This window comes from Ambystoma mexicanum, chromosome 10 (genome assembly GCF_040938575.1).
Source record: "Ambystoma mexicanum isolate Mex_15411 chromosome 10, UKY_AmexF1_1, whole genome shotgun sequence".
Lineage (NCBI taxonomy): Eukaryota > Metazoa > Chordata > Amphibia > Caudata > Ambystomatidae > Ambystoma > Ambystoma mexicanum.
This window is the reverse complement of record NC_090932.1, coordinates 1,265,471,223-1,265,499,052: the sequence shown is the minus strand read 5'-3', so window position 1 is coordinate 1,265,499,052 and position 27,830 is coordinate 1,265,471,223. Positions and strand designations below refer to the sequence as shown.

At 45.1% G+C, this 27,830-nt stretch overlaps 1 protein-coding gene across 3 annotated transcripts in view; it reads right to left on the bottom strand.

Moving 5' to 3' along the window:
- The window catches only part of SLC8B1 (solute carrier family 8 member B1), a 348,368-nt gene that overhangs the window by 258,128 nt on the left and 62,410 nt on the right, over positions 1 to 27,830 (bottom strand). The window lies entirely within an intron of this gene.

The window sequence follows — 27,830 nt, the reverse complement described above, 5'->3', positions numbered from 1 at the left end:
ATTGTTCAGCTGAGACTACACCCTGCCTGAAAGCAAACACGTTGCCATATCATTCACCACACTACACAATATAACTAAACATGTCATTTCTATTTAAGTCAATTTCTCTCCCTTTTCATCCGTGCAGGTGTGGGAGCACACACAGATATTTATGAATATGTACACGTACACACACACCCACACACTGACCACTGCTCTAAAGAAGTACATTGATGGGTAATGCACATAACTCCTACTCAGCCCCACACTACTACTAGAGCAGCAGTGATCCCAATCATAACAAGGTTAGGCATGGGCAGAGGGCAGGCTATGCTCGTTAGGGTGGATCCGAGCCAGCGCAGAATCAGAACACATGGAGCATGCAGACTTTGGAATAAAGGGGCACTGTGGGCTTGACAGCAGGAGAACAGTTTCTCCAGCAAATGTTCCAGTTTGAGGAACTGGCATTTAAGAAGTGTTGGGGTGGTCAGGAAAGGTCCCAATTAGAAAGAAGGGTACACATTGCGCATGCCATATTGGGGAGTGGGGGAGCGGCGAAGTTGGCGCAATGTAGCAGTTTTATATGCATCTAGCATAGTTAATGAGAATGGGATATGTGTTACTTTAGTGTAACTTTGTGCTTAAGTTTCTAAATTTTAGATTTGCACACGCACAGCAAGATACAAATCAAAACCGTAGATTAAATGCAATATGGGTATGGTGTGCCATGCAGCACCTAGAAGCTGGGCAATGAGGAGCTTCACAATACACATGCAAGAAAGGGAGTTAGCCAGGAATAAACCATCGTGAAGAGGATGCAGTACTTTTAAAACATGCATGCACCAACATACATACATGGGGGGGGTCGCATGGGAGCTTGGTACTCATTGTTCAGGGGATTCGGCCATCTGTTCGTGGCTGAGAAAGAAACCTGGGGTGAAGAGACACCCAAGGGCAGACTTGACCAATGCTTTATGGGTATCAATTATTTTTTCAGACTGTGTCTGGAAATCATGCATGTTGAATTGGTAGCCATTTAGATTCCAGTGTTCCAAGGATGCCAGCAAGTCTTGGTGGGAGAGATGGTTATCACCAGTTGAAAGGAAACTTATTTATTCTTCCCTCGCCACATTGTTTGAAGTGTCCTTGCAAACCATGATCATTCATGTCTGGGGTTGGAAGGTCTCAGGTAAGCTGAAACTTGTAATGAATTATGTTTATAGGTGCAACTATGTGATGATGTCACAACCCAAGACTCCAAGAAAGAGGTGTGGTACAAATATCAGATAAATTAACGTGACCAATGAGAACGTGGGAATTAAAGAAGATTGGAGATCATCTGTATAGGTTTGGCCAATCATGTGTGGTGGGATGAGTTGCAATAAAATATGTGGGAGTGTCTGAACAGTTGCAAAATGTATATAATGTGAATTATTTGTGTGGTTCAGGGAGACACAGGTTAGTCTGACTCTACAGCGTCATCTAGATCCTCCTGGCTGTTTGCACAAAAAAAAGTGCTTTACGGACAAACATGCACTTGTTTCTTAAGTGGTTGATCTATTTTTGATTTACAGTGATTCGAGGCCCATCCTCACATGAGTGGGGTCTTAAATGTCAATAGGCCCTTTGAAGCAGAACTACTATTGGTACCTTTATTCCCTGCTTTGCTGGCTTTGTCGAACCGGGAGGCCTGGTGCATTCTGTGATGAGCAGGAATCCAATGACATGGTGTAGTTCAGCAGCAGAAATGAATTGCATGTGGAATATGCTGGGAATCAACAGGCTTTGTCAGTCAGCAGCACTGGATTACTTGGCTGCCTAGGATGCAGAGACGCAAAGGCTTGCCTTTTGCAACGATAGGGATCAACTGGCTCAACAGGGCATGGTAGTACTGTAGCAGCGACGGCATGGGCTCGAAGAAGCTGGTAACCAGGCAGGAGGTGTCAAGTTGGAAATGCCAGAAGACTCAGCGAGTCTCGGATGGAGACATGGTATTAAGCAAAACAGAGTAAGACGGTCGAGCATTGAGGCGGAAAAGGATTCCATTTGTTCCCTTGCAGCAGCAGTGTTTACGGTGAACAAACCAGAATTGAAGTGGTTTGGAGATGCAGGGATAGCATAGTCAGGTGTCAGGTCTTTGGTCCTTTGGTTTTTGGGGGGGCACCGTCTAGACATAGATAGCACTTTCAAAGACGGTAACCTCCAGTCATCAGGTGTCTTGGTCCAAGGATTTGCAGTAGGCCTTGCCCACCCAACAGTATATCAGAAATGTTCCTCAGGGATGGTTAAATGAGGGGTCTTTCTCACGTCTTGGAGCCTTTATCTTCACCTCTATGTCAGCAGGCTTTGGAGCAGATTGTACTCTTTTGAATTCTAAATGTTGAATAATCTAGGATACTTATTTCAATTTCTGTTCATTTGTTGTCTTTTCACTGTATGTAAAGTCACTTTTATCTATTTTTCACAAACCATTTTTTGCATGGTTACTGGATTGTTTCAGTAACCGACTTACTGTATATACTTTATTTTGTCCGTTTGTTGCCCATAAAGCTGTCCATTAAATGTTGCACATTTCAGTTTAATTAGTCTACTAGGCAGGGAACCCGTATTGTTCTACATTACTATACCCATTTTCTGTCTGTTGGGGACCAAGTTTGAGGTCAGATAAAGAAGAAATTTGACACAGCTAGTGGTTACTGCACATAATCCCGGTCAACCGTAACAAACCAGGCCTATTATCTTGGCTATACTGTACAATGGTTCGATTGAGTCTGTCAGTTCGTCTATCTGTTTCAGGATAGAAGGGCATATATAGTTAGCAATGTAAGAAAGAAACAAGGCCAAAACCCACACAACCATAACTGAATTATGGGTCATAATCCGTGATGACTTGATCAGAAAGTCTATAGAAGTACATGACATGATGAATTCCAAAATAAAGCTACCCCACAGCTGTGGATCATTTAGGTAAAGCAGTGAAATGTCCCATCTTTGAAAAGGAGTCCACTACAAGTCAACTGAACTGTACTTTTATTTGACAGTAGTAGTGCAGTTATAAAATCCAATCCACGGTGGTTATAATTCATGAACTATCAGGCATGACAAGGGCATAAAGTAATCACTCTGGTGCACTTTCCCTGTCCTTCTGATGGGCAAATTTTACACAATGGTCTATATAGATATCGATAGCAAGAGCCATCCCAGGTCACCTGAACCATTGTTGAATTAACTTATAGTTAAAAATATCCTGGACAGCTTGCTCATTTGGGGTCAGTGCCTCATTGGTTCATGGCCTCTTGCAGGAGTTGATGACTGGTAGCATCCAATAGAACATACAAGCTAGATTTCTAAAGAATAACTGCTTCCTGTGATGAATTCTACAGACTCCTCACCAATTCCCTGCCTAAAGTCTCCTCTCTGGTGTCCAGGGAAAGGCAGAAGCTTCCTGATCCGGACTTTGGCATTGGTGTTCTGCGGGAGGATCACCTGGGAGGAGAAAAGGCCCAGAGGAGTGAGAGGAATTCGTGGGATGAAACAGCATTTGTCTTCCTCTAGGGAGGATGGCTCTGCAATGCCAAAGTATGCAATGACTTGTTGTAATAACCATCTTGCTGCTCCACAAGCTACACCTACAAACAGGAGTGAACCCAATCATACACTCCTAGCCCTGGGGAGAAATCAACACCCTTCTAAAGTTTGGGAGACCTGTAAAGCTGAAAACCTCCCTAAAACTCAAAGAGGCAGTGAAAGGAAATGTGTGAATAACACCAGCGTCCAAGAATTGCCTTTCCCTGTACAATCAAGGCTAATGACTAATTCTTATGATGTTCGTTTAAAGAATGTTATAAGGAACAAACTGGGGTTTAAAAATCAAACGGACACAAGAAAATCTAATTTTACCATTATGGACTTCAAGTCCCATAATTCCTTAAGTACTGCGAGGAAGAAGAGGGCTGAAGAGGCACAATGTTGCAGGAGTGGTCAGTTCATTAATGCAGAGGAAATACAACCGATGGACACACAGAGGTAGGCCCCTTCGGGTGCAGGCCACAGAGTAGGCATTGTTGGTAAAGAGTAGGGGAAGTCAGGAGCAGAAGCAGCATGATTCGTGCTGGCAGCCCAGGCAGAAGCTAAGGAAAGAGAAGACGCTGGGACCATTGCTTGGCAGATATCAGCTGCCAGTCCTGAGAGGGTCTGTGCCCCCATAAATCTTAAGTGCATAAGTTGTGCAGCGGGAAGCGTGCACGAAGAAAGCTTTCCCTGTTGTGACCAGTTATGCAGAGGCTGCTGTAGGGGGGGGCATGGTGTCACAAGTATGACACCGACACAATAGGTACAATTTGTAAAACATTAATTGAAATTTCTGGGGTTGGAAAAACTCCTACTTTGCCATATAACTCAGATGGGAGTAGTCTAGACCATCAAACGATAAACAAAACAGTCCTAGTGGTGTCTGTCAAAACAAAAAAGCCTATGCTAACAAGACCTAAAGCCTGCACTCTCTCTTGTACAAAAAGTGTATAAAGAAGAAATGTAAATAAAGGAAAAATCAGTGTTCAAAAGAAGAAATGTGGCTGGATCAGCTTTCCTCCCCACGTTAGACCACACAGAGTAAGGCAGTCCCTGTAGGCAGGATGACACACTCTGGCTCGGTTTTCAACACAGTTAACTGTTCCAAAATGTGGATCGAGACCCGTCTGCCCTTCCACGTTAAAGTCTCACTTCCCAATAAAGTTTCAATAAAAAGTTCACATAGGCCCCCCTCTGCTGGGCTCAGACCGCTTCAAAACACACAGTTCACCTAGGTCCCCCTCTAGTAGACTCAGACCTTTCACAACAAAGCTCAACAAATCTTGCAAGGGGGCACCTTTCCCCAAGCTTACTACACTTCGGATGTCGAAGACTTTCAAATGTGTGTGGCTTTCTTTACAGACCTCTGCAGGACCACTTTGCCTAAAAGTTCAAGGTTAAACTTTCACTCTACCCTTCTCTAGGAGTTAATTTAGCTTACTTCGCTTTTTGCAGTTCATTTGTTTTATCGTTACAAACAATGCACCTTTCACAGAGACTTGAGTTGGTTAATTCCCTTCACCGGAACACTGTTACTCAGTATCTCCGATTTCACAGCGGTCCTTAGTTCAAAGTTCATTCACAGGTCTGCCATTCTTCGCGTCTCATCCTGATGTGTGCAGCCTTCACTTACGTTATAGCGTTGCTACTTCAGACTTTCTGTAACACACACACCAGTCTCTCAGGTTGCTTGCCAACTCACCGGCTGTGTGCATTTCTTTCTTGGTTTTTACGATTTCCAATTTACGAGTCAAGGTTAGTACCACAGGCTTGTCCTCACCTCCCCAACTCTGCCGTTCACCCGGGAGGGTTGCTGGCGTCCTTGAAACACAATACAGCCTTCTGATGTGGGTTCTGGCCTTCTCCACTTGTCTTTCACGGCCTGTCGGAGGCAAGGACTTCCAGTAAGGAGCTCTTGGGGATTTTAGCCCGCTGCTCTCGTCCCTTGGTCTGTCACTCTGCTACAGTAGGTTTGCCTTCGCCCCGGAAGTCCTGCTCGTACTAGTGTTACGCCTTGCACAGTGTGTGTGTCTAGGTTCTGCCTTTTATCCGTGTGACAAGAGTTCATTGGTATAAGGTGCATGCACTTAAAGTCAAGTGCCTGACTTTGCCTGACCCGATTAACGGGACATGCCCAGTACGATGTATGAGAGTTAGTCTTGTTACACTCAGTCACCCTCTTCCTCGGCCCAGTGTCTGTGCAAAAAGGAGGGGTGGGGGATTTGGGACCTTGGAGAATCCTAAAAAATAGAATGGGTTAGATGAAGAAAAAAGGGGGGGGGGAAATACCACGCCTCACCATCGGCTGCCTCACTCCCACTCCCCGAAATACTCCTCACCCAGGTGATCCTCCCGCACTGGTCCACCCCAGGAACTGGATCCAAAAGCGATAGCCGTGTCCTGGTCACTTGGATGACAAGTCCCTGAGGACTAGCGGGGGAGACACCCTTTGGTTTCTCACAATGTAGAATTCTTTTAGGATGTCTGTGTATTGTGAACTGAGCGTGTACCCGAGACCTGAGATCCAGTTAAAATTCTCAGCGTGGCCTTTAACCTCAATGGAGTAACTGATGTTGAACCATTTCATCCTCGTATCCAATTCCAGACGCTGTCCAAAACAGTATATATGTTTACATTTGACAAACAATTTAATGTTAGGGCGTATTTTGTGAACAGTGAAATGAGCACCAAGCACAATGTGCATTATGTATACCTCCCTTGTTTCTCGGTTTCCCTCGCTGTGTCCCAGATCATGTGTGAAGCGATGAGAAGAGAGCAAGCGCAGTAGAGTGGGAGACAGAAGGAGAGAAGCAGAGATGGGGAGAGAGGGAAAGGAGGATAAGGGAGACGGTGTGGAACAGAGAGAGAGAGAGAGGCAGATATGGATTGCAAATGATATGCTGTATACAGCTCGTTTAGCTTTTTATTACTCTTGGAATAAGCACTACTGAAAGATATTCTGGATATTCTGGTGGGTACAAACCAGACCAGTAGAGTGCAAAGGGTATTAAGCAAGGAAGTTAATAGTATATTTCAGTAGTAAATCCCTGAATTTGGAACCCGTAGAATGGGGCATGTGGGTCCCAGAGCAATCTACACAAACAACATCAGCAGGAACTAAAGAGACGTGCAAAGTAATGGGAGTTTAGGGACAGGCTCGGACTGGCTGATCGGGAAATGCCGTGAGCACCCATCCTGCTAGTAGGAGCTCGTTTTTTTGTGAACGTGGGTCAGTTTGCAGAGTTACTTCACTGTGCAGGTAGCAGTTTTGAACAGTGTTGCTAACAAATAATATTTTAAATGCAAAATTTGCAACACATTTGACCAAAGTACTACCCGTATAGTCTTGGCATAAAAGGAATGAATTTCCAATTGTGAAACAATTTTTCATTAGTGTCTGAGCCAACTGTATGCCTCGGTCCGCCCCTAATAGCGACTAAAGAACCAGTCAATAAACAGACAGGTTCTTAGTAAGGCTTAAGGGGGTTGATTAGGCAACTGACTCTGGCGATGTTAGGCTTTGACGGAAGGTACTGAGGGGAGAAAAATAAAACTGCAGTAGGCAATGGACGCAAGCACGTAGCAAAGAAAGGGTTTTCTAGTGTAGAGAGAAAGAGGAAGCTCCAGTAACAGACAGCTACCGACTGGTGTGAAGACAGGGCTCTAGCATGTTTCCTAAATAAGGCTCAGACACAAAAGAGTACCACAGTCTCTGCTAAGGTGCACCAACACTGTCCAGAACCACAGTAAACAACCAGGAGCAGCATGCTAGCTTACTTTCTTGAAAAGGAGCTGCTTCTCGTATCATTCATTCCTTAAAAAGTCCTGGAGCAATCCTTTCTCTTAATATAAGACAGGGTCACAAGGTCCATCCTAATCCCAACTGCCCGAACCTGCAGGAATGGAAGAGACCATTGGAGAGCCTCAAATTCGTACAAGTAGAAAAATGCAGAGTGCTGGCTGAGTGTGGCTGCTTACTTGCTTTCCTGCCGATTCCTGTGTTGCAGTCTTCTTTCCATTGCTATCTGAGGGTGGAGCTGTCTTGGAAAAGAAAACTCTCATAAGAGCCACCCGGACACAGAGCGTAGCGGAGTGTTGGCTGAGCGTTCGCTGATGGAGCCTCTTCCAGATCCTGAACGCCTGCAGCAGACCTGCTTACAAGCGCAGTTACAGAAGGCTGAGTATTCAGAGGCTGTGGATGCCCTTGCCTCGCACGACCTAGATGTGGTGCCCACAAAGTTCCAATGTAACTTGCAGCCTAAGGGGTCAATTATTGGAGCCCCCCCCACTGCTCAACCTCTCTGATCGACCTGTCCACTGGAAATGCAATCCCCATAGATCTGCTGGGAGGGTCTCCAGAGGAACGTTTGGGGGCAAGCATTGCATCGGCAGACCTAGGGGTGCCTCTTCCTCGCTCCTGTTTCCTATAAGAAAAGCCCACACTAAATCCTGCCCCCACATCGAACATCTCAATCAGTAACCCCAAGGGCAAACCTAAAGAGAACTGACCTTTTGCAGTCTCAAAGAAAAGACCCAAATCTGTAGCGGATTTAGGAACCCTTAAATGGCACTTCAAACACCCGGGGGGGTGGGGAGCCCCTCGTTACAACAACATACTCCTCCCCCAAGCCTGGCGAGAAGAAAGATGCCGCCATCACATCTGCAGGGTGGGGCGGTGGGGGGGGACATGACAGAGGAACCTCTGCGACACTCCGTGGAGGATGCCAACCGTCCTCAAACACTGGGAGTGTGGAACCTTTAACTGCCCTGTCAACCTGAGGAATGGAACCGGTATCTCCAGCTCCTCTGAACAAATTAAATCTGTGCCAGGAACCATGCTGCCAGTTAACACCTATACTATCAGGAGAAGGCGCGGACCACACAAAAGTCCTGAAGTAGAGGGCAGTTCTGGCCTGGCTCATTTTCCAGACACTGCCACTGAAATAAGCACGGCAGCAGAATCGATCTCTACATTGGTGGCAAGGCTCACAAAAGATGCTGCTGGCCCTTTGTAAAGGCAGCAAGGGGCATGGGCGTTTAAGTAGGAGCGCTCCAAGAGTCTCCAAGGAAGACAGCATGACGAGAAGTGCTACCTATATGGAAGAAACTTTGTTACCCTTGCTGCAAACAAACATTATACAGGTCATTCCTGGTACTTCAAAAGGAACTCTAAACCAAGAAGAGCCAAATGGGCTTTGTCTCCCGCGGTGCAATTCTGGTACGAACATGTGGGATGAGTCTACTGAAGAATCAGGGACTGATTCATCATCACAACTGAACTATCAAGTGTCCTGGATTCCAGGGCTCCCCTCCAACAAAAATTGTTCAGGAGTCGGTTACTGACGAAATCAAAAAAACAATCTTCTAAAACATGAGAAGCAAATATGGAGCCCGACTGGTTAATGCACCTACAATCAAACATCCGTTCATCTGTTGCCATCACGCTGACCCCCTGCCTGAAGCTTTGAGAACTTAAATGATAATTATAAGGATTTGGTGAAACCACCCAGTAATGCCCGATGCTCCCAGTGCTCCAGAAATGAGCTGGTAATATGTGTAATATTCTTCACAATGCCTTCTTTCTATAGTTTGATCCGTTCATATTTTTTAAAAAAAGAACATTCTGTTATTTGTTTAGATTATAGGGAATGAGTGGACAACCAAATTTATAAAAAAAGAAAAGAAAAAAAACTTTATTTCACGTGGTTTATTTAATCTATGAATGTGGTTTTTGTGTGAACTTAGCCCTGATGATGGAGTACAACTCTGAAATGCATTGGGGCATTGAGCCACAATTTGACTTAGGAGTCGGTTCTGCCATAAAACAGCCAATCTATCTATAGGTCTAAACTTGGAATAAAGGTTCTTTATAGATTTGGTTGTCAACCGATTCCCTATAATCTAAAGAATTTACAGAATTAAAACAAAAAAAAAATATATGAAAGTATCAAACTATAGAAAGAGGACATTGTGAAGAATATTACACGTATTACAAGCCCATTTTTAGAGCACTGTGAGAGCATCAGCCATTACTGCGTGGTTTCACTTGGTTCTTGTGTTGTGAGGTCATTACGGATCCTTGTGCCTTAGGATCGTCGTTAGCCTGACGCTCCTAAGAACTTTACCGAATGAAATACTTTTTGGTTTGATTTAGAAGAAACAGTATTCAAAGGATTGTGGTGCCCACTTCTTTCACTTTTTATAAATTATAAGGATTTGACCACTCTGATGGCCTGAATGCACACCAATATGACATGTTGAATCACTTATAACAGCCATTGAAGAAAAGAGCTATAGAGAAAAAGAGCTGGAAGGTGTGATTTTAAAGTCATTGATTGATTTAACGCAAGAAGCTCGTACAGATAAGAAAATCTTCTTGGAAGGAGTTCAAGACATCGTGCAGCGCTTACATTGTCCCGAACACTGTAGGGAAAAGCAGATTCAGAGCAAAATTGGCCCGACATTGACAGACTCAAACCTGGCCAGAAATCCATCTACAAGTTGAGTGGGAAACCCCCGGAATTTGGCCTCATAGGGACCCTTTGAGTCAAACTCCCTCGACAATGGAGCCTGTAACTTTCACAGAAGAAATAACACCAGATCCCCCTGAATGGGGTTCCCTACCTCTAACAAGGAAGCCTGTAACATCAACAGAAGATATTACACTAGAGCCTTCCAAAGGGGGTTCTTTGCCCCAGACTAATCAACTTGAAACTGAAAGAGGATGGGAGGAGGTTCCTGTGGAAGGGGCAGACTCCGCGGCATTGTTACAAGCAACAGGAACTCCCTCAGTGGACTTGAAAGCCGAGAAGCCAAACATCTTCTCCATCTTCAACCAAAGTAATAAAAACAGTTCAATTTCTACGTATATATCTAAGAAGAAGGAACAGTTCAAGAAACCAAAGAATGTGCAAAGATCTAAACAGGGGAAAGCTTGTGGATCTCAAAGTTTTTTGAGAAACCTAAAATCCATCCTGACTATAGCTTTCCCTCTACAGAATAAACCAAATGGGAGTTCTCATTTGAATATAAAGGCCCCGGCAGTTCCAGCAAACGGCACTGATGGCCCCATCACCGGGTTAGGAACCATAACTGATTGGGCGTGGATGAAGACCGGTTACTGCAATTGTCGACCTATGAGATTACAGACAATGAGGATACACCAACGGATTTGATGTCTGTAAATATTGCAGCAACTGTTGTAAAGTTTCAAACCACACAGTTACCAATGACAAATCAAAAAGTGGTGATGGTAATCCCCCTGGGATCGCCCAGTCCTTTTCCGGCCCTGGAGGAACAGAGAGCAGGAGTTACTGGCTTGATAACCGCCTCACCTAGGCCCCATCAGAGATAATGCACAAGTTCATTGAAAACTTAAGGGAGGAGTCCATCATGTCCCCAATATATGGTTGAAATATGGGGATGCTTTTGGGGGGAATGAGATCCAACAAAGAAAAAACGCTGTCACTCCAAAAAAACACCAGCGCTGCAAATTCAGTGGGACATGAGATTGTGATGGGAAGAATTTTAAAGGCAAATGATTGACTTATCCTAAATCAGTCAAACACTCTGTGCCTGTTCCATCATGTCCCGAATCTCAGGGTGATTGATACGGAGGCTATAAAGATAGGTGGTTTTATAAATGAGAAGGAAACAGACCGAGTACGGCTTTATATGAGATCGGCCTCCTTCATCTCGCAATTCTTGGACGCAAGATACTAGCTGCAGGCTTTGGGTTTTGAGTTGCGGGAACACGCAAATGCACCAGAAACAAGAAACATGGGTGCGAGCCCAGCAGAAAAAAAGAAAAAGAAAATGACGAGAAGATCGATGGGGCGAAGATCTTGCTGAACCGAAGACATAGCCTGGATAGATATTAATTCGCCAATCCAAAAAGCCTTGAAGAAGGCAAATTCTGTAAGTAATCTGGGCTGGAAAAACATTTCCTGGCCCAGCGACCTAAATCAATTAATAATAATCATTAGGAAGGACGCCTCTCTGACGGAGCCCAAAAGTTGTGGCTGTGGAATTAAACGCAAAAAAAAAATAATAATCAATGCTGGACAAAGAGCAATCATCGGATTGGGTGGCAAGGCCTTGGTTTTAAAGCCCCAGCTGTAGAGCCAGACGAAGAGGGCACCTGGATCCTGGAGGATCAGCACATGGAATACCAAAGGCTTTGCCCATCTTTACTACAAACTGGACCCCGTCGCAGCTAGCCTTGACATACTGTGTCTGCAAGAAATCTGGCTGTCGGGAACTCCCCATGTTAGATGGCTTCTCAGTGTATCAAAACAAAGCACTGAAAGGAAACCATGGCCGGCCATCCTCTGGATTGTTAACCATGGTCAGAAATGAAACAAATCTGGAAGTCATTGAATCCTTCAATCCAAATTCCCACATTTTAATATTGGTCCCATCTTTCGCTGATCTTGAGACTGAGACGCAAAGACGTATGAATCTTCTCAACGTGTACTGGAAGCCAGAGTCATCGGAATCCAATACCTTTATTGACACGGTGATGACCTGGATAGATCTGATGTATCACTCAAATGTAGAGCCAGTCGTGAACCTCTGCAGGGACTTGAACATAGACTGCTTAAAATATGTTAGCTCAGATGCGAGACGTGAAAGGGGGCAAAAGAGTCATCAAGCCAAAAGAACCAAAGAATGGCTTGGGGCAACAGCACATAGAGGTTTAATCATGATGAACGGCCAAACACTAGGTGACATTCAGGGTGCTCCAATCTGGCAAAACTGCCCCAGTAGTGCAGCCCAGGATTATTTCTTTGTTTCCAGCAATATGAGTACCCAAATACTGCACATTAACGTTTCACCTAGTACACACAGTGACCACAACTTCATTATTCTAACTATAACAGCTGGGAAAAGCAAGAAAACTACACCCTGGACACAAAAGGTGTAAGTGTAAGGGGAGCGCCATAGACTAAGATTGAAGCCTGAGGAGATTCCACAATTGACAGAACACCTAACACTCTGCCCTGACTGTATATACTAACCTGGTGTTCTGTTACACGCAAGCTTAGTGTAACTGGTATCTCAATCACTCATGTATCATGCATGTATCACTGTATTCCTCGAAGTACTTGCTCCCTGTAACCTAAGCATTGACTACTGTTCATGTAACTAAGACATCTCCTTGGGCCCACGGACTGCAGGCACTTTACAAATCCAAAAATAAATAAATATAATGGCATGGCAGACAAGCCAAGAAGTAGGGGTCAAATACGACTCCATTCTAGCATTGTTTAGAGAAAAAACAGTTATGGTTTTCAGCCCACTTTACAAAACTTTACACTCATATTACAAAGAGGTGGTAGTACAGACGCGACAACTACAGAGGGAAATAAGGACGTTCATGGACCTTCCTCTGCCGATCAGGTATGACCTGATCAAAAAGAGGAAACAAAAACTGGTTAATCTCACAAAGTCATAATGCACCAGAACAACGCGGAAAAAATGCCCAGGGCCCTAAACAAGACCAATACTAGCACCCTGTGACAAATTATCAACGAAGAAGGTTCAACAAATCCCTCCCTTCAGTTAAACCCAATACCAGCAAACTGCTGGGTGATTTATTTTGCGAAGCTGAACGCCTCATATCAACACGAGGACGCTTCACCCTCTGTCTTAAGGCACGGATGGAATATCGTGTTTGACAGAGTGGAAATATTAGCCCAAATACAAAAGTTAAGCAGATCACATGCTCCCGGCACTGACTGTTTAACTAACGAGATGTTGAGATCTGCTCCATAGGCCTGGGCTGATTTCTGTGTGATTTTGTTTAGGAGAATCCTGTCAAGAGGCCAAGTGCCACAGTCATGGAAAACTGCCGTAGTGGTGACAATTTTCAAAAAGGGAGACAGGAATTACCCCAAAAACCATTGGCCAATCGCATTACTAGATGTTTTGGGGAAAAACTTTGCCTCCCTCTTACTTAAACCTCCGAATGAGTGGTCCAAAAAAGCAGGTTGCTACGACTGTCGTCAGACGGGCTTTGTCAAGGAAGTAAGATGCAACTTGAAACTCCTATTCATTAACTTGTTGCAGATGAGAGCAAGCAGGGGATCCAGCAAAATATACCTAGCTTGCGTCGACCAAGAACACGCCTTTGGCAGTACAAACTGAGAGACCCTTTGGTCTAAAATGGAAATCAGAGGGTGTCCTAAGGATTTTCTCTCTACAATAAGATACCTACTTTTAAAGGTTTGAAACAGGGCTGCTCGATGGCACCAGCCTTATTCAAATTCTTCATAGAGGATCTGAAAGAAGTATTATGCCAGGGCAGTTTCTTTTCACATAGGATAAATGACACAGCGGTGGAGTGGCTATTATAGGTAGACGATTTAGAATTGCTAGATCTTACACCAATCAGACTCCAGCATAAGCTTGATCTTTTGCAACACTACGTTTGTCAAAACGACTTAAAAATCAATGCAAAAAAATCAATCATAATCCTGGAAAACTTGAAGGGAGGAAAAGAAAAACACAAAGCTGTCTGTTAAATTCAAAACGGATCAGACCTGCCGTGAGCATAAAATATATAGGAGTAGCAATAAGTGCCAGTTCCTGTGATGCCTCAAGGAAAAAATAAAAAAATCTAACGGTGCAGGCAATAGTGATTGGGTGCAAGTATTGCAAGTTCTCGCTTGTCCCAATTATAAAGTTCAACAATCAAAAAGGTAGCTCCATCGCTTAAATACGCAGCTGAGGCTTGTCTAGGAAATTTAAGAGGCCCTGGAGAGTCACTTTTGGGAAAAGGTCTTGAGACTCCCAGCATGTGTGCCCATGGCGATAATCAGGCATGAAGTGGGTCTCCCATCGCTCTATGTAAGAGTGGTCTGGAATTCGATCTTATTATTCAGAAAGCTGAATTTACAAAGTCATCCACCGCAACTTGAAGTATTGTTTGCGAAACAACCTGGAAGACAAGACCCAATACTGAACGGATGGCAGACCCAATGTGAAACGTCTCTATCAAACTCAGGGTGTCTAAAAAATGCACGCTCTCAGGATCACTAGTGGTGGCTCTGCACATGACACTGCTATATTTGAAGAAATGTCCTAATGTGAAACAAAGATACCTACACTCCTTAGGTTCCATTTAAACATTTTATACACAAAGGTAACCCTTCATAGATACTGAAAAATGGTGCATTACGATCTATATTGCCTGTGTAAAATGGCCCAGAAAAGCCAAAAACATTTGCTCCTTTATTGTCCTAAATTGAGGACTTTGAGAACAGTTACTTTATACGACCAAATGAAAAGACAATATGGTACGGAAGCAGAGGCTTGGTGGGAGGCTCTGTACATCAAACTTAAATTTTGCCCATGTGAAATTCCTGGAAATCACCCTGAAAAGACTGAGGGACTCCAAAGTATGACACATCAGTTGTCTTTACTTTGATTTATGTCTGCTGGTTCCTCCTTTGCATCTTCCTTTTTCTTTTTTTCCTCCTCCCCCTTTTAAACCTCCATATGGGCAGTAATTGCGCGCTTTTACGCTTTTTCGCGGCTAGCCCGGATCTGCTGCTGAATTTGTATGAAAAAAATTGGCAAAGGTTTAAATAAACTAAATGCCTAATAACATTTTTTTAAAAATGCACATCCTGACTTTGAGCAGACACCCTGAACCTTCTCTGGATGCCAATGTTGCCCCCCACAAACCACAGGAACTTGCATACATCAACGAGCGTTTGGGCATGGAGGAGAAAAAGAAGATCACCCTTCGGAGGCTGGAAAGATTAAGAACCATTAGTGTCTCTCTCACTTGTAGAGCCATGGAATTAGAGTTTTGAAATCATGATCCAGAAGAAGTGAAGTTGAGTACTGAGTCAGAGAACGTGGAGCCTGGCCTATTAGCAGAAATTACTGAGAACACAATGGGCCAGATACTCGCTGAAGCAAAGAGAAGGCTCAGAAGAGATTTCAATGCTGAACTACACATAGCTGCACTCATTTCTGGAAGGAAGACTGAACAGCTGAAGGTCATACAGAATAGTGCTCATGCGAAGGTCAGGCTATGGGAGCGATGAAGGTGAGATTTCTGCTGATTCTTGGGAAACCCACAGACCTGAAGATGTTTTTCTTGCAAGTAGTGGATGGAATATCAGGTAATCATCCAAAACTGGAAATAGAATTGTTCCATTCTTGTGAAGAAGCCCAAGCTAAAAAAAAAAAAACGGAACCGTTGTGAAGAGCCCAGCAGCAGATCAAGTCTGAATGGTATGTCTCTATGCTATAAATGCTTAAATCCCATTGAAATCATTAGGAACTTCTGGTGGGGAAGAATATGAATGCAAACGTCTGTGAAATCAAAGGACATAGATGGAATAATTGCTGCTCCCCTAATGGAATTGTAGGCTGGAGAGAGGACTTCCTTTTCCTACCTCTGCATTGCAATTTCTTTTGGAGGAACTGGGCAATACATTGCAACCATTATCTTCCTATGTGAGGGTATTCAAATACCAGTTGATAGACCTACCTAATAATTGTCACGCATTGTTCTGAAAGAGACCATTCCCAATAGTCACGTATTGTTCTGAAAGAGACCATTCCCAAAGCCTGGTGATTTAAAGAGGTGCTCCTAACCAGACCATCTTGCTGACTGGGGTTATAATCAGGACTTGCACTTCGGTTTCTATGGTGTGGGGTGTGCAGTCTGAAATTGTCAAATGGCTTGGCAGGAATCAGTGTTGCGATCTCTGTGATGAGGGATGAAAAATAATCTTCATGTCTATGGAAGACTAGGAGAGCTTGACAATAGGTGTCGGGCATGCTTTCTTCCCTTGAAGACCTGATGGCCTTTTCTTCAAGCTGGTCACCAAAAAGCTTCACCCCTTGGAATGGAATATGTAAGGTAACTGACGTGTGCTGCCTATCTGTGCTAGACTGTGATATGGAATGCCTTCTGGCTAGAACAGAGGAGCCTGCTTCAAATGCTGAAGCAGTGTTGAGATTGAGGGCGAAGTCTGATCGAATTCTAAATTGCGTCCCGGATTGTTGCACATTTGGCTCTTTTTTAATTTGCTTGGAAATCTGCCAGAGGGACTTTGAGGAACGGACATTATAGGCAATGGCTATAAGTGAAGGCATCCCAGGGTGCTGTAATGAATCTGGAGACTGTGTCCCTTCTTCCTTAGGGGGAGCCACTCCCTTTGATGATAGGGAAGTGAGCCTGCTAAGCAATGCCCTCCCTAGAAGTTTGGGAAAGTGGGACGTCACCGGGAATGATGCCCCTCCATATCCCCATAGACAATATATTGTCTGCCTACATAGGAGTAATTAATGCTGACAATACATCTTTGTGTTTGGCTCAAGGTAATGCTGAATTCTATACTTTTATGACAACCGGTGGTGAACAATACACCCCCTCTCATTACAGGACCAAGAATAACAGGCCAACAACTCTTGAATGGAGGGGTAGAAACCACACGCAGAGGTGAAGCTCTGACATGATTAAGTCGGAAAAAGGGCGGAGAAGAGCATAGTTCAAAAATTGCTGGTATACCATTAGGAAGAACAGCAAGCTGTGGAGAATACCACTGCTGTGGAAGATACACACCCTCATTGGAGCAGACCCTGCAACATTGAAGGTACACAAGCTGCGAGTGGAAAAGGAAGGATTGTCAGGGAGAGAGTGAGAGAGAGAGAGAGGTTATGGGAGCTCAAGAAACTCAAATAGGGTAAACCTCCAGAAGGGTCACAGAAACCCACAAGAGAGGGTTTACAAATAACCAAGATAACTAAGAGTTATTGGGACAGAGAAACCCAAGGAAACCATAGGGGCCCAAGAAACAAAGCGAAAAACAGATATGAGGGGAGCATGGAGGCACCCAGTCCCTGAATCAAGCGGGGAGAGACCCACATAAGTGGTGGAGAGGGATCAGGGAAATATCCCTCCATCTAAACACATTTTGACATTGTTTTTGCTGGAACTGAAGACTTTTTATTGTTGAACTTTGGGAAACTTTAAGGAACTTTGAATAGATTGACAAGAACTGTTGTCTTTGAGCAGAACTTTGAGCAGAACTGTGATTTACTTCTAACCATTGGATTCAGATACAGGAGGGATTGCAGGGGACAAGCAAAGACACCTTTGGGGAGAACCTATTTTCTTTTACATTTTGCTAAGTGGTAGGGCAAGTTTAGTGTAAAGGGTTGGACCGAGGACTCCTTATGATTTTGGACAATTGACAAGCACCTTAGTTTAGTTTGATAGGGAGGGAACTCCCCTTTAGCAATGGGGTTAGTGAGACGTTTTATTTTTAAGTTGAATAAAGTTACTTGAAAGTTATGTTCTCTGGTCGAGTCCTTCTTCTAGCGTGCCACAGTGTTTTGAAAGTGAAGACTGTCTTCTTGTCCACCAGACAATGGATAGTATCCGTTTCTGCTACCATTGAGCTAAAGGGCACAGAATATAGTTGCACCAAGTCCAAAACATATCCTCTCAGCCCAGTATAGGATACCGTTTGGACATTCAATTTAAAAGAAGAAGAAAAAAAACCTTTACATAGAATGCCTCTCTGGCTCCTTATATTTTCTCAAAATCTCATCCTCTACATAAGAGTGAAGGTAAAGATCTTTTTTGGGCCGGCATCTATAATGCCAGTGGCAGGACTATGAACACTAGGAATCACTGCATCTGGCAGTCCTACTTTAGTTTTGAAATGGAAAATCTCTTGAGAAAATTATTTTTTGACATATTTGCCTTTGGACTCTCCAATATCGATGCACCCATCAGAAATCTAAAGGTGTCTTACCCGCTAGTCCCCAGGCATCTGTCATCGAGATGGCCAGGACACAGCCATCGCTTTTGGATCCAGTTCCTGAGGGTGGACTAGTGCGGGAGGATCACCCGGAAAGGGGTCTTCGGGGAGTGGAAGTGGAACACTGGAGGGTGAGATGCGGTATCCCCTTACCAATAACACCTTTTCCCCATCCTACCAGGTAGGATACCTAGGAACTTAGCCCCACCCCCCTTTTCAGACACAACCTCACTGTGAGAGAAACACCCGAGCCGTATACCTGACATGTCCTACCGCAAGAGTCAGGCAATTACTGATAATTGCACACACCGGACTGCCATCACACTTCCCCACATTGATAAAAGGCGGAGCATGAAAGCACACTCTGAGCAAGGCAAAAAGCATGAGGAAGCAGCAATTCTGAGATGGCAGTTTAAAGTGAGGAGAAAGGCGGCAAGACCAGAGAGGGTTGCAAGGGGGGGGGGGGCGACTACCCGTTACCTTTTTGGAGAAGAACCACGACTTTCGAGAGGCCTTGAGGAAAAGAAACACAAGACCAGGAATTAAAGCTGAAGAACAGTGCAGTGTGTTTCAAAGGTACACAGGGCCCTCCCGCATTGATAGGCAAGGCGGGGAGAAGCCACTGCTGCCGTGGTAGGGTCCTTGGCTGCGACAACACAGCAGCGTCAGTGAAGTCAGCACAGCCGATGAGTCGGAGAGACCAATAGAATACCGGACTGTGTTACGACCGAGGTTGCAAGCGGCAACATTGTATGAAGAAAGAGGAGGCGTATGTGATTGGACATTTTGAAACCAAGATATAGAGTGGTCCGGCGCCATGTGGATGCTCATTCGAAGGTCTCTCTGTGTATCCAACTGAGAGTGGAAAATTTCTAATTGTGGAATCGAAGTGGTCCTGCAACGGGTCCAGCCAAACCCTGTGCACATTTGAAAGTCTTCGATAAGATATGAACTGTAATTGGTCTGAGCCCGGCTGAGGAAAAACTAATTGTAAAAGGGGATCTGAGCCTGGCTGAGGGGGATCCACGGTGAAGAGTGAATCGCCCTAATTGAATACTTGGAACGGAACTTTTGTTTGTTTGATACATCAGGCCCTCTGGATCAAGAGACTTTTGATAACTTAAGAGACTTGGGCATAGAAGGCCCTGATGCTTGTAACAGAACTGTGTCCTCATGCCGAAGAAGCCCAGGAGTGTGCTATGCTTGAGTGAACCACCTAGTCCCATGCTGAAAACGTGGGGAAGGGAGGCCAAGGGCCTAAACATTCAGTCTTATCTTTTGGTGAACACTACTTTCTTTTTCATGAACATTTCCCCACATTATTTGTAAATTAGCGGTAAGGGTTGGCAATATGTTTGTTTTTAGTACAGGCCATTTTACCTTGACAAGACTCCACTAGGACTGCATTATTATTATTTAGTGGTTGTAGCTTGCTCCCATCTTAGATTTAGGTTTAGATAGGCATTTATCACACCCTTGATAAGGATCAATAAACACCCTTGAACTGTGGTCACTTGTGTCGGTCTTACTTTGATACCACGCCTTCTTTACAACCTTAATCGCCTTTCTTTTTAGTGTCGGAAGCAACTTCCAACATGGTTTCTCAGACAATTCTCTGGATATTGCCTTAAGATAATGGCCTCTCTCTGTGAAGATTAATCTCTTTCAATGTTGGTGATGCTTGCCCATGGTGAAGTCAGCAGGTTTTTAAAAAGAGAAATAACCCTCCTGCAGGCTTTATAATGAAGCCAATTGGAGAAGCGCTCCAAGATAATGCTCAACCACAAATGCGTGATCTGAGCCTGAACTTTGGATGCACGAGTTCCAAACCAAAAGTAAAATGCATTCCTTTAAGCATCAAGAGGAAAGGTGCATAGAATCTGCGTACTGGGCCACAAAGGGCAGAACCCACCCAGAAGAAAACTAGCAGGTACCTTAGACCAGAAACTGGGTAGTGAAGACTTGGCTATGTGTAAGTATGCAAACCTCTCCGACGGTTCTACCTGAAGCCAAGCTGAGGAGGGCTTTGTGGGAATACTTGAACACCAAAAGTCCTTTAAAGATCTTAGATGACTCGGCAAGGAATCCTAATTTTGGACGTGGGCCAGTCATGGATCGGAAGGGAGACTTTTACCTCTGTACGTCAGGAAGTAAGAAGAGGAATGAAGGGTATTGGAGAATTGAAGGCCCTACCATACAACGTAAGGTTCACCTCAAAAACTTGCTGCAGTCCACACAGTCTCACAGGTGTTTCTTTAACGTAAATGCTCCCCTTTTAATATTTTAATTTTTTGTTTTTTTAATTTGCATATTAGTTTAATACAAAACTTTGCACAAAGAACAAGAATTCTTCCCGCTTTCAAAAAGGTCCTTAAAAAGAAAAACATTCCAATTTATTTTACTACCCGCACCAGCCCACCACAATCCAGTAAATCAAAACATTCCCTTAAAACGTCATTGCGGTTATGCTTAGAGCAGGCGTCTCACCCGTCAACAACAAAGTCCACCATTCCGCTGCAGATAGTGTTGCGTGGCCTTCCAAGAAACAAGTGTCTTGTCCTGATCGATGTTAAAGCTGTGAATCTAGTGAACAAGTGAGGCAGATTTTCAACAGAGCCAATGATATTACAGAATCTACAACACAATGAGGTTGAGCCCGTCACAGCTCTAGCTGGGAGGATTTCCATTGTTTTAAACAGGTTCAGCCTGATACTCATATTGTGCCCTATAGAAAGGGTCCGGGAATTTCTTCAGGTACTCTGGTATGTTGCCTCTGCATCAGATTTCTTTCGCAGGGTTAAAAAAAGAAATAATAATAATAAGTTTGTATTCGTTAGCTCCGTCATTTGTCACTATCCAGACTAAGATCAATAACTTCTTCTTGACCTTCCCCGGAGTGCGACATAGGTCTTCCACCTAGCCGTCCCAAAGTGGCTCTACTGTCTGCCCGAGAGTTCGCCAAAGCACTCATATCCTCCTTCAGCAGCTCTGCTCTTACAATGGTCAAGATTGGAGCCAAACTCTCATCCATACATTTGCCGAAGAAATGTAAGGTTTTCCAATCAGCTGCCGCTTTCAAGGCGCCTAGGCCCAATTCACGTCTAATTACCTGAATTGGGACTGATCTTGGTAGGCCCAAGAAAGGTTTCCAGAAGGTCTTCTCCAGGAAGGCCCAGCGCTTTTTAGGGAATCGGTGCAAGGCCTCCGCTCCATAGGTCAACACAGGGACCACCTTCATTTTGTACATCTCCAATATAGGTAGTAGAGGGTACCGACAGTACCTATGTTTCACAATTAGAGCCTGATTAGCTAGGGCAATATCTTTCCCCGTTAAAGATGACATGGTAAGCACTTCCACCACACTGCTGCCTATGAACCCCTAGGTACTAAAAGGAGTTAACAATATCAATCTCCTCAGTCTCCAAGGACCATCTAAATGGTTGCTTCCTCAGGGAGCTTCCCTTTTCTATTATTAGGATCTTTGTTTTCACAGTATTAATTTGGAGATAGTTTTCCAATGCATATTCATTCGTAGTCTTTAGGTATATCTGTAGTCCTATAGCCATTTGGTCTAGGGGCACTATGTCATCTGCGTACAGTAGGCGGGGCACCTTTACTCCAGGAAAATGACGGTGGAAAACACCTGTTTTTTCCATAGATTTGGCAAGGTCAGAGTTTTAAAAATTGAAAAGGGCGGGTGCCAAAGGGCACCCCTGGTTGATATCTCTCCTTGTTGGGATGTTCTCACTTAACCACCCATTAGCATTTAGACGCACTCTGATCTTGGTGTGAATATGGATGGGCCTTAACTGTGCCACAAGATCTTCCCGGCACCCCCAGGCAGCCAATTTGTTCCATAAACGCTGCCTATTAATGCTATTGAAAGCTTTTTTGAAGACCACGAAGGCCAGATAGAGTTTGCCGTTCACCCTGAGGGGTTTATTCTTAAACTTTGATAGTAGAAAGTTCACAGGGGCAGTCCCCAGAACCTTGACAAATCCACTTTGGAAGGTGTCATTACAGCCTTCTCTACCTGACCACTTGTTCAGTCTCTTTAGCAGTAGGGCTGCATAGACTTTTTCTAAAACTTCCAGGAGGGCAATAGGCTGCTAGTTGTTGGTATTGCGTTAAAAAGACCATCCGTGCCTGGGCCGTGTGAGGTGTTGGCGTGCCTAATTAGGTTGGCCATATCTTCGTGGTGACAGACTAGACTCCAGGGGCTGCATACAGCCCACTGGGCGTTCTTTTTAGAAGAGGGGGCGGCGTACAGAGACCTAAAAAAGTCAGTCCAAACAGCCTCTACCACTCCCTTTAGTTGGGGGAGGCTAAGGTCCTGGGTCAACTGATTTATAAGGCCCAAGTTTCAGCTGTGTTCTTACTGCGGATAGCTTTCAGCATCCACTTCACATCCTGCGGAATGATGGTGCTTTTGTATCCTAGAATCCAGTTTCTGTAACAGTTTCTAATCTTTTTTGCATCCAGTAACCAGGTCAGCGGGCTGGCCCTCTTGACCATCCGGACTGCTGGATAAAGCAACCAGCTGGTTATAGGCTTGCAGGTGCCCTCCAGGTGCTTTCCTGTTTCCACCATTTTTAACCACAAATGGTTCCAAAGTTGGGACATAATTGACAGCACCCAGTGGATTTAAAGAGTCTGGCTCCTTATGTTTGACATAGAAGACAGCAGTTGCATGTTCCACATCTTCTTTCGCCATTCTTAGGTGACACCCATTGTTTACTGTCTCTAGTTTAGAGTTCATTGTTTGTGGATGCATCACTGTTACGCTCACTTGGCTCCCACAGGGGCGTCGATCTGAACTGGACAGCTGCGGTCTCCACCAATGTGACGCGTAGTGCTGAGATGACGGACTGGACTGGCCCACCTAGCTTCGTTTGCTTGGCCCGTAGGAATATTCTTATGCAAATGGAGAAAGGGAATTAACCACCCGTGGAGTTGAGCGTTAACCCTCCCCCACTCCCGCTGTTCTCCCCACTGATCACCTTTGACGTCCCCTCTTATAGTCTCACCTGATGGTTTGGAAAGATGAGCTCTCCATCCTGCATTGAGCGCAGGGGCGCGTAGATAACCAGTTGCTTCACTGGCTCGAAGGAATTGGTGAGTTCCAGAACAATATTGACTCTGAGATTACCGGCAAGACGCCGTAGGTATGTAGTTCGTAAGAGTTCAAATGTCTGACTTTCACTCTTGTCCGATTCCTTGCAGGTTGCAGCTTGGCCCTAGTGAAGAGTTCCTCGTGGCAACCGGTAATATTCAGGTAAGGATTAGTATTATCCAACACAGTTCGATAAAATAATGTCAATATGTAACCTTTTGCTTTCTCCCTTATTCAGACGCTGAGAGAAAGTATGAAGTCTCGGGGAATAATGCCTCCGGCGGTAAAATCAGGTAAGTTTATTGTGGTGAGGAGGTTTCCCCTTGTTTGTCCCTTTGTTTCACCTTGCTGTCCTTTTGTTTCCCCTTAGGGGCCAGGGTTCAGCGAGGATGCAGTGAAAGCTGCGCCGAACCGTGAAGAGGAATAGTACCCCCGGTGGTAAAATCAGGTAAGTCTATGGGGGGTAACTAATATTGCCTCTGTATTCCCTTGGCTCACCTTGCTGTTCTCGTCTTCCCCTTAGGTGCCGGAGTGCGGCGGGAACATGCAGAAGGTTGCGGTGGAATGTGAAGATGCTGTGAAGGCCGGTGAGTTCAGCGCGGCGCTGCAGCAGGCGAGGCGACGCGCATAAATTAACTTCTTTCTTCCAGCTCGAAGGCGCGATGGATCGGGAATTCAGGTAAGGATCAAAGGTATTGCTCTTGTTCTAACCTTTTCTCCTTCTTTCTCCCTTTTTCTAGGAGCTCCAGACTCGAGGCGGGCGTGGCAGAAGACTGGATGCAGACTTGCAGGCACGGTGAGCGTTACGCTGCTGGATGCAGAATAACGCGAAGCGTGTGCTGCTCTTTGGGCGTGGTTTAAATAGCCTCCAAAGTAGTCCCAGGTAAGTATTCCTCCCCAGCCCCACCCAAGTAAAAAATAGTCCCTAGGTAAAGTAGTCCCTTCCAAGCCTCTTTTTGCTTGGAGCTCTTGCAGCATGGTCTGCATCAGGTAAGTTTGCATCTGTCATCCCGGTGGCCAGGGCACGGCCATCGCTTTTGGATCCAGTTCCTAGGGGTGGACCAGTGTGGGAGGATCAGCTGGGTGACGGGTCCATGGTCTGCATCAGGTAAGTTTTAATCTATGAGCCTGGCGCCTATGGCGCCAGGACTGACTCTCCATATGAGCCTGGCGCCATAGACGCCAGGACTGCACCCAAATAGCCCCTAGCAGGGGTTGTTGGGCTTGCTTGGAATAACTTGATGCCTGCTTCCGGGGTTGCTGGACTTGGTCTGGGTCCCCGGGGGTAGGCATCATGACAATCACTGCTTGAGTGGCCCACATAAGTTTTAGTATTTTGTGAGCACTGGAGCTAACAGGGAGTACTTCTGGGGGGCCCATGCTGTCAATTAGATCCCTGGGGACAAAAACATAAATCAAAGACTGATGTTTGCAAACCCAGTTCCCAGGTATGATGGCAGCGCCCAGCTTTTTCAAAATGACCATTTCGAATGTGGAAGTCCCTGCTTTCCATTAGGGCCAGCCAAAGGATTCCTCTTTGAGTGTGCATACTACGAGTTTGGGTCTCCCTGGATCACTTTCTCGTGCCGTCAATATAAGACACGTTCACGTCTTTGCAAAGAATTACTGTGGGGTCGTCCTGGCCATAGGCTTCATCGACTGCCTGGCCGACATCAAACATTTCTTTTTCACCAATTCATAGCAGATTCCAGTAGATATTTATAATTAACAGGTTTTTAGACCCCCCTAATCAACAAAATGCCTTGCTGAATGAAAGGGCATCTTTCGATACAAGACCTCACTTCAAATCCCTTCCCGCTCCTAATTAGGGTCAGTAGACCAGCTTGAAGGGACTCTGCCGAGCCCATCATAGCTGTATTTAGGAGCGTAGTAAACCCGTCCAGAGCTGGGCATTCTCTTAGCCACATTTGTTGCAGGCATGCAAAATCCAGGTCAACCCATTTTAAGTCCCCTTTTAGAACAGGTGAGATATCCCCTGTGTATTCCATGAAGCCAACAAAAGGGTCTTCTTCCCTTTCCCTTGGGGATTCAGCTAGTAATTATCCTCGTTTGATAGAGCCGCCCTCAGCCACACCCAAGATTCATTCTCTGACAGTTCAGATGGTTTTTAAGGAACAAAAATAGATCCCCAGTTGTGCCTTCTTGATGTTTTATTGTTTGCGTCAGGTTTATCCTTCACTGACTGAGGCAGCCTCTCACTGGCCAAGGAGTCAGGAGCAGTATTAAAATGAGTCACTCCGTTTGGCCCTTGAAATCGCCTTTCTGGGGGACTCTCCCTGGTAGTGCATATAGCAGAGCTTCGGGACCCAAGGTTCTCATGCCGAGGACTCTTTGCTGACGATCGAGTGACATCTGTAGTTCCCCAGTCACTCAGATCTGCAAGGTCAAATCCCATGAGCAAGAAACTCGGTGCAAATGAAAGCTTCAAGATCTTGACCACAGTAGAGCGAAAATGAAGATGCACCAAGTCCATTCGCTCTTCCTGTGTAAACTCCACAATGGCAAGATCATCTGTGTAGATTTGAGGGAGTGCAGGGATGCAGTGGCATAGCCAGAGAAAGGTTAAATCTATTTAGGATAGGTTCCACTCCTTTGTCCACGACCCTCTCTAGTTTAAGGCTTCTCGTGTGGATTCTGTTTGCAGCATTGATCTTCTTGGTTTCAGGAGAGCCCTATTTACCGTATCTATGCCCAGATGTGGGAGAGTTTTTCTTTCCATGGACCACACGGTCCAACGCGGTATGAATGTGGAGCCTAGAATTAGTGATGGATGCTGGACCGTTTGATCCTTTACCAGTGGGGCGCAATTGTTCATCGTTGCGCTGTAGTCTTCTAACCTTTTTTGAAGGTGGGCCCTCCTGCTCCGAAGTAAGGGCTGAGTTACTTCCCTGATTCAAGCACACCGCAGCATCTCTTTTCTCCTGCTCTAAGGCTTTTGCCACTGTTATCTCCCTTTTTTCAGCCATGGTTAAAAAAGGTTTGAGCGGGTCCACAGCATTAGTATTCACTGTCCTTTGGCTGTCATCCAGGAACCCTGATTAGATTGAAATTTCATCTTCGGCACAGCTCGGGTATCCCCTTCGACCTCCTCAGAGTAGGTGGATACATTTAGAAGTGTTTTTAGGCCCTTATGGTCTGAAGCATCTTTTCCCCTGTTGAAGGTTAAATCCTCAACCAGTTTTAATTCTGCTTTCCTCTGTGCTGTCGTTTATTTTGTGTTCTTTTCTTGCACCCATCTCACCAATTTCAGGAGAAAGAACTTTCTCAGGAAGCTTCGGGAGTCCTTTGATTTAACCATTGGGATTTGAGTTTGGGGTTGTGTAGGGTCAGCATCGTTGGACTTCTCCTTTGTTTCCTGGTACAAAGCAGAAAGGTTTTTGTTGCTCTACCTTCTGTATTTGATTTTAGAGCTGTAGCTGCTGTATTTAAATTTGCCACCCCGTCATGCGCTGACATCCCACCTGCGCCACCTTTCTTGGGCAGTGTGTCCGTTGTGACTTCTGGTGTACAAAGACCTAGAGCTTCAGCCGCTCTGATGGGGCTTTGCTCCACAACCTGGGCAAGTCCAGCTAACGATGGATGTTCTAACCAGTCCCTTTCTGTTTAGATCTGCCCCCTGGGATTCCAGGATGGCAGTTTTGGGCTTTGTAGATCATGCAGGTCATCATAGCAGCTCCCCTCTCCTGTTTTCTTCTCTACTGTGAAGTAGCCTTCAATGAAGATCATCTTGGAATGCAACATTGCCAGCAAAGTCGTTTGACCTTTTAGTGTGCCATTTAGTGACTCGTACAGTTTCATGAAAGGGGCCATTGCAATTGTCACTACCGACATCTGACCGATGGGTTCCTGGCCGGTTTTATTGAGTGACCACTCTCTCTCTTTCAGGATCTGCGGCTTTCGTGTTCTGCTATCAGAAAGTTTGTGTTCGGGTTAGGCCTCGATGCAGAAGGGGAAAGGTGATTCGCTGGTTTTTGGGTTGAACCCACTATCGAAATCCTTAAGCTTGAAGCATTATTCCCACAAAGCCCTTGGGGCCTACTTACTGAGGGGTTATCAGTTGGTTCATCTTGCCGTTCAACGTTTTGCTCAAGTAATTAATCGAAATATGATGTGTTGATCAGCCTTTCTGCCTCACTTAACAGGAGGCCATGAGTTTCATTCTCAGGTGTAATTAAGGCCATTAATGGTCTTGTGGGGTCAGCCGAGGGTATCTCCACCCAGGAACCATCAGTTTGCTGGTCTGGTGTACTCCAGGTAAGGCTCTCAGGCCATTTGTCCAGCCCCCTCTGCTGCGTTAGAGCAGTCTGACCATCGCCCAGGAGGAGGATTGAGTTCTTTTTGTAGGTGGCCCGGCC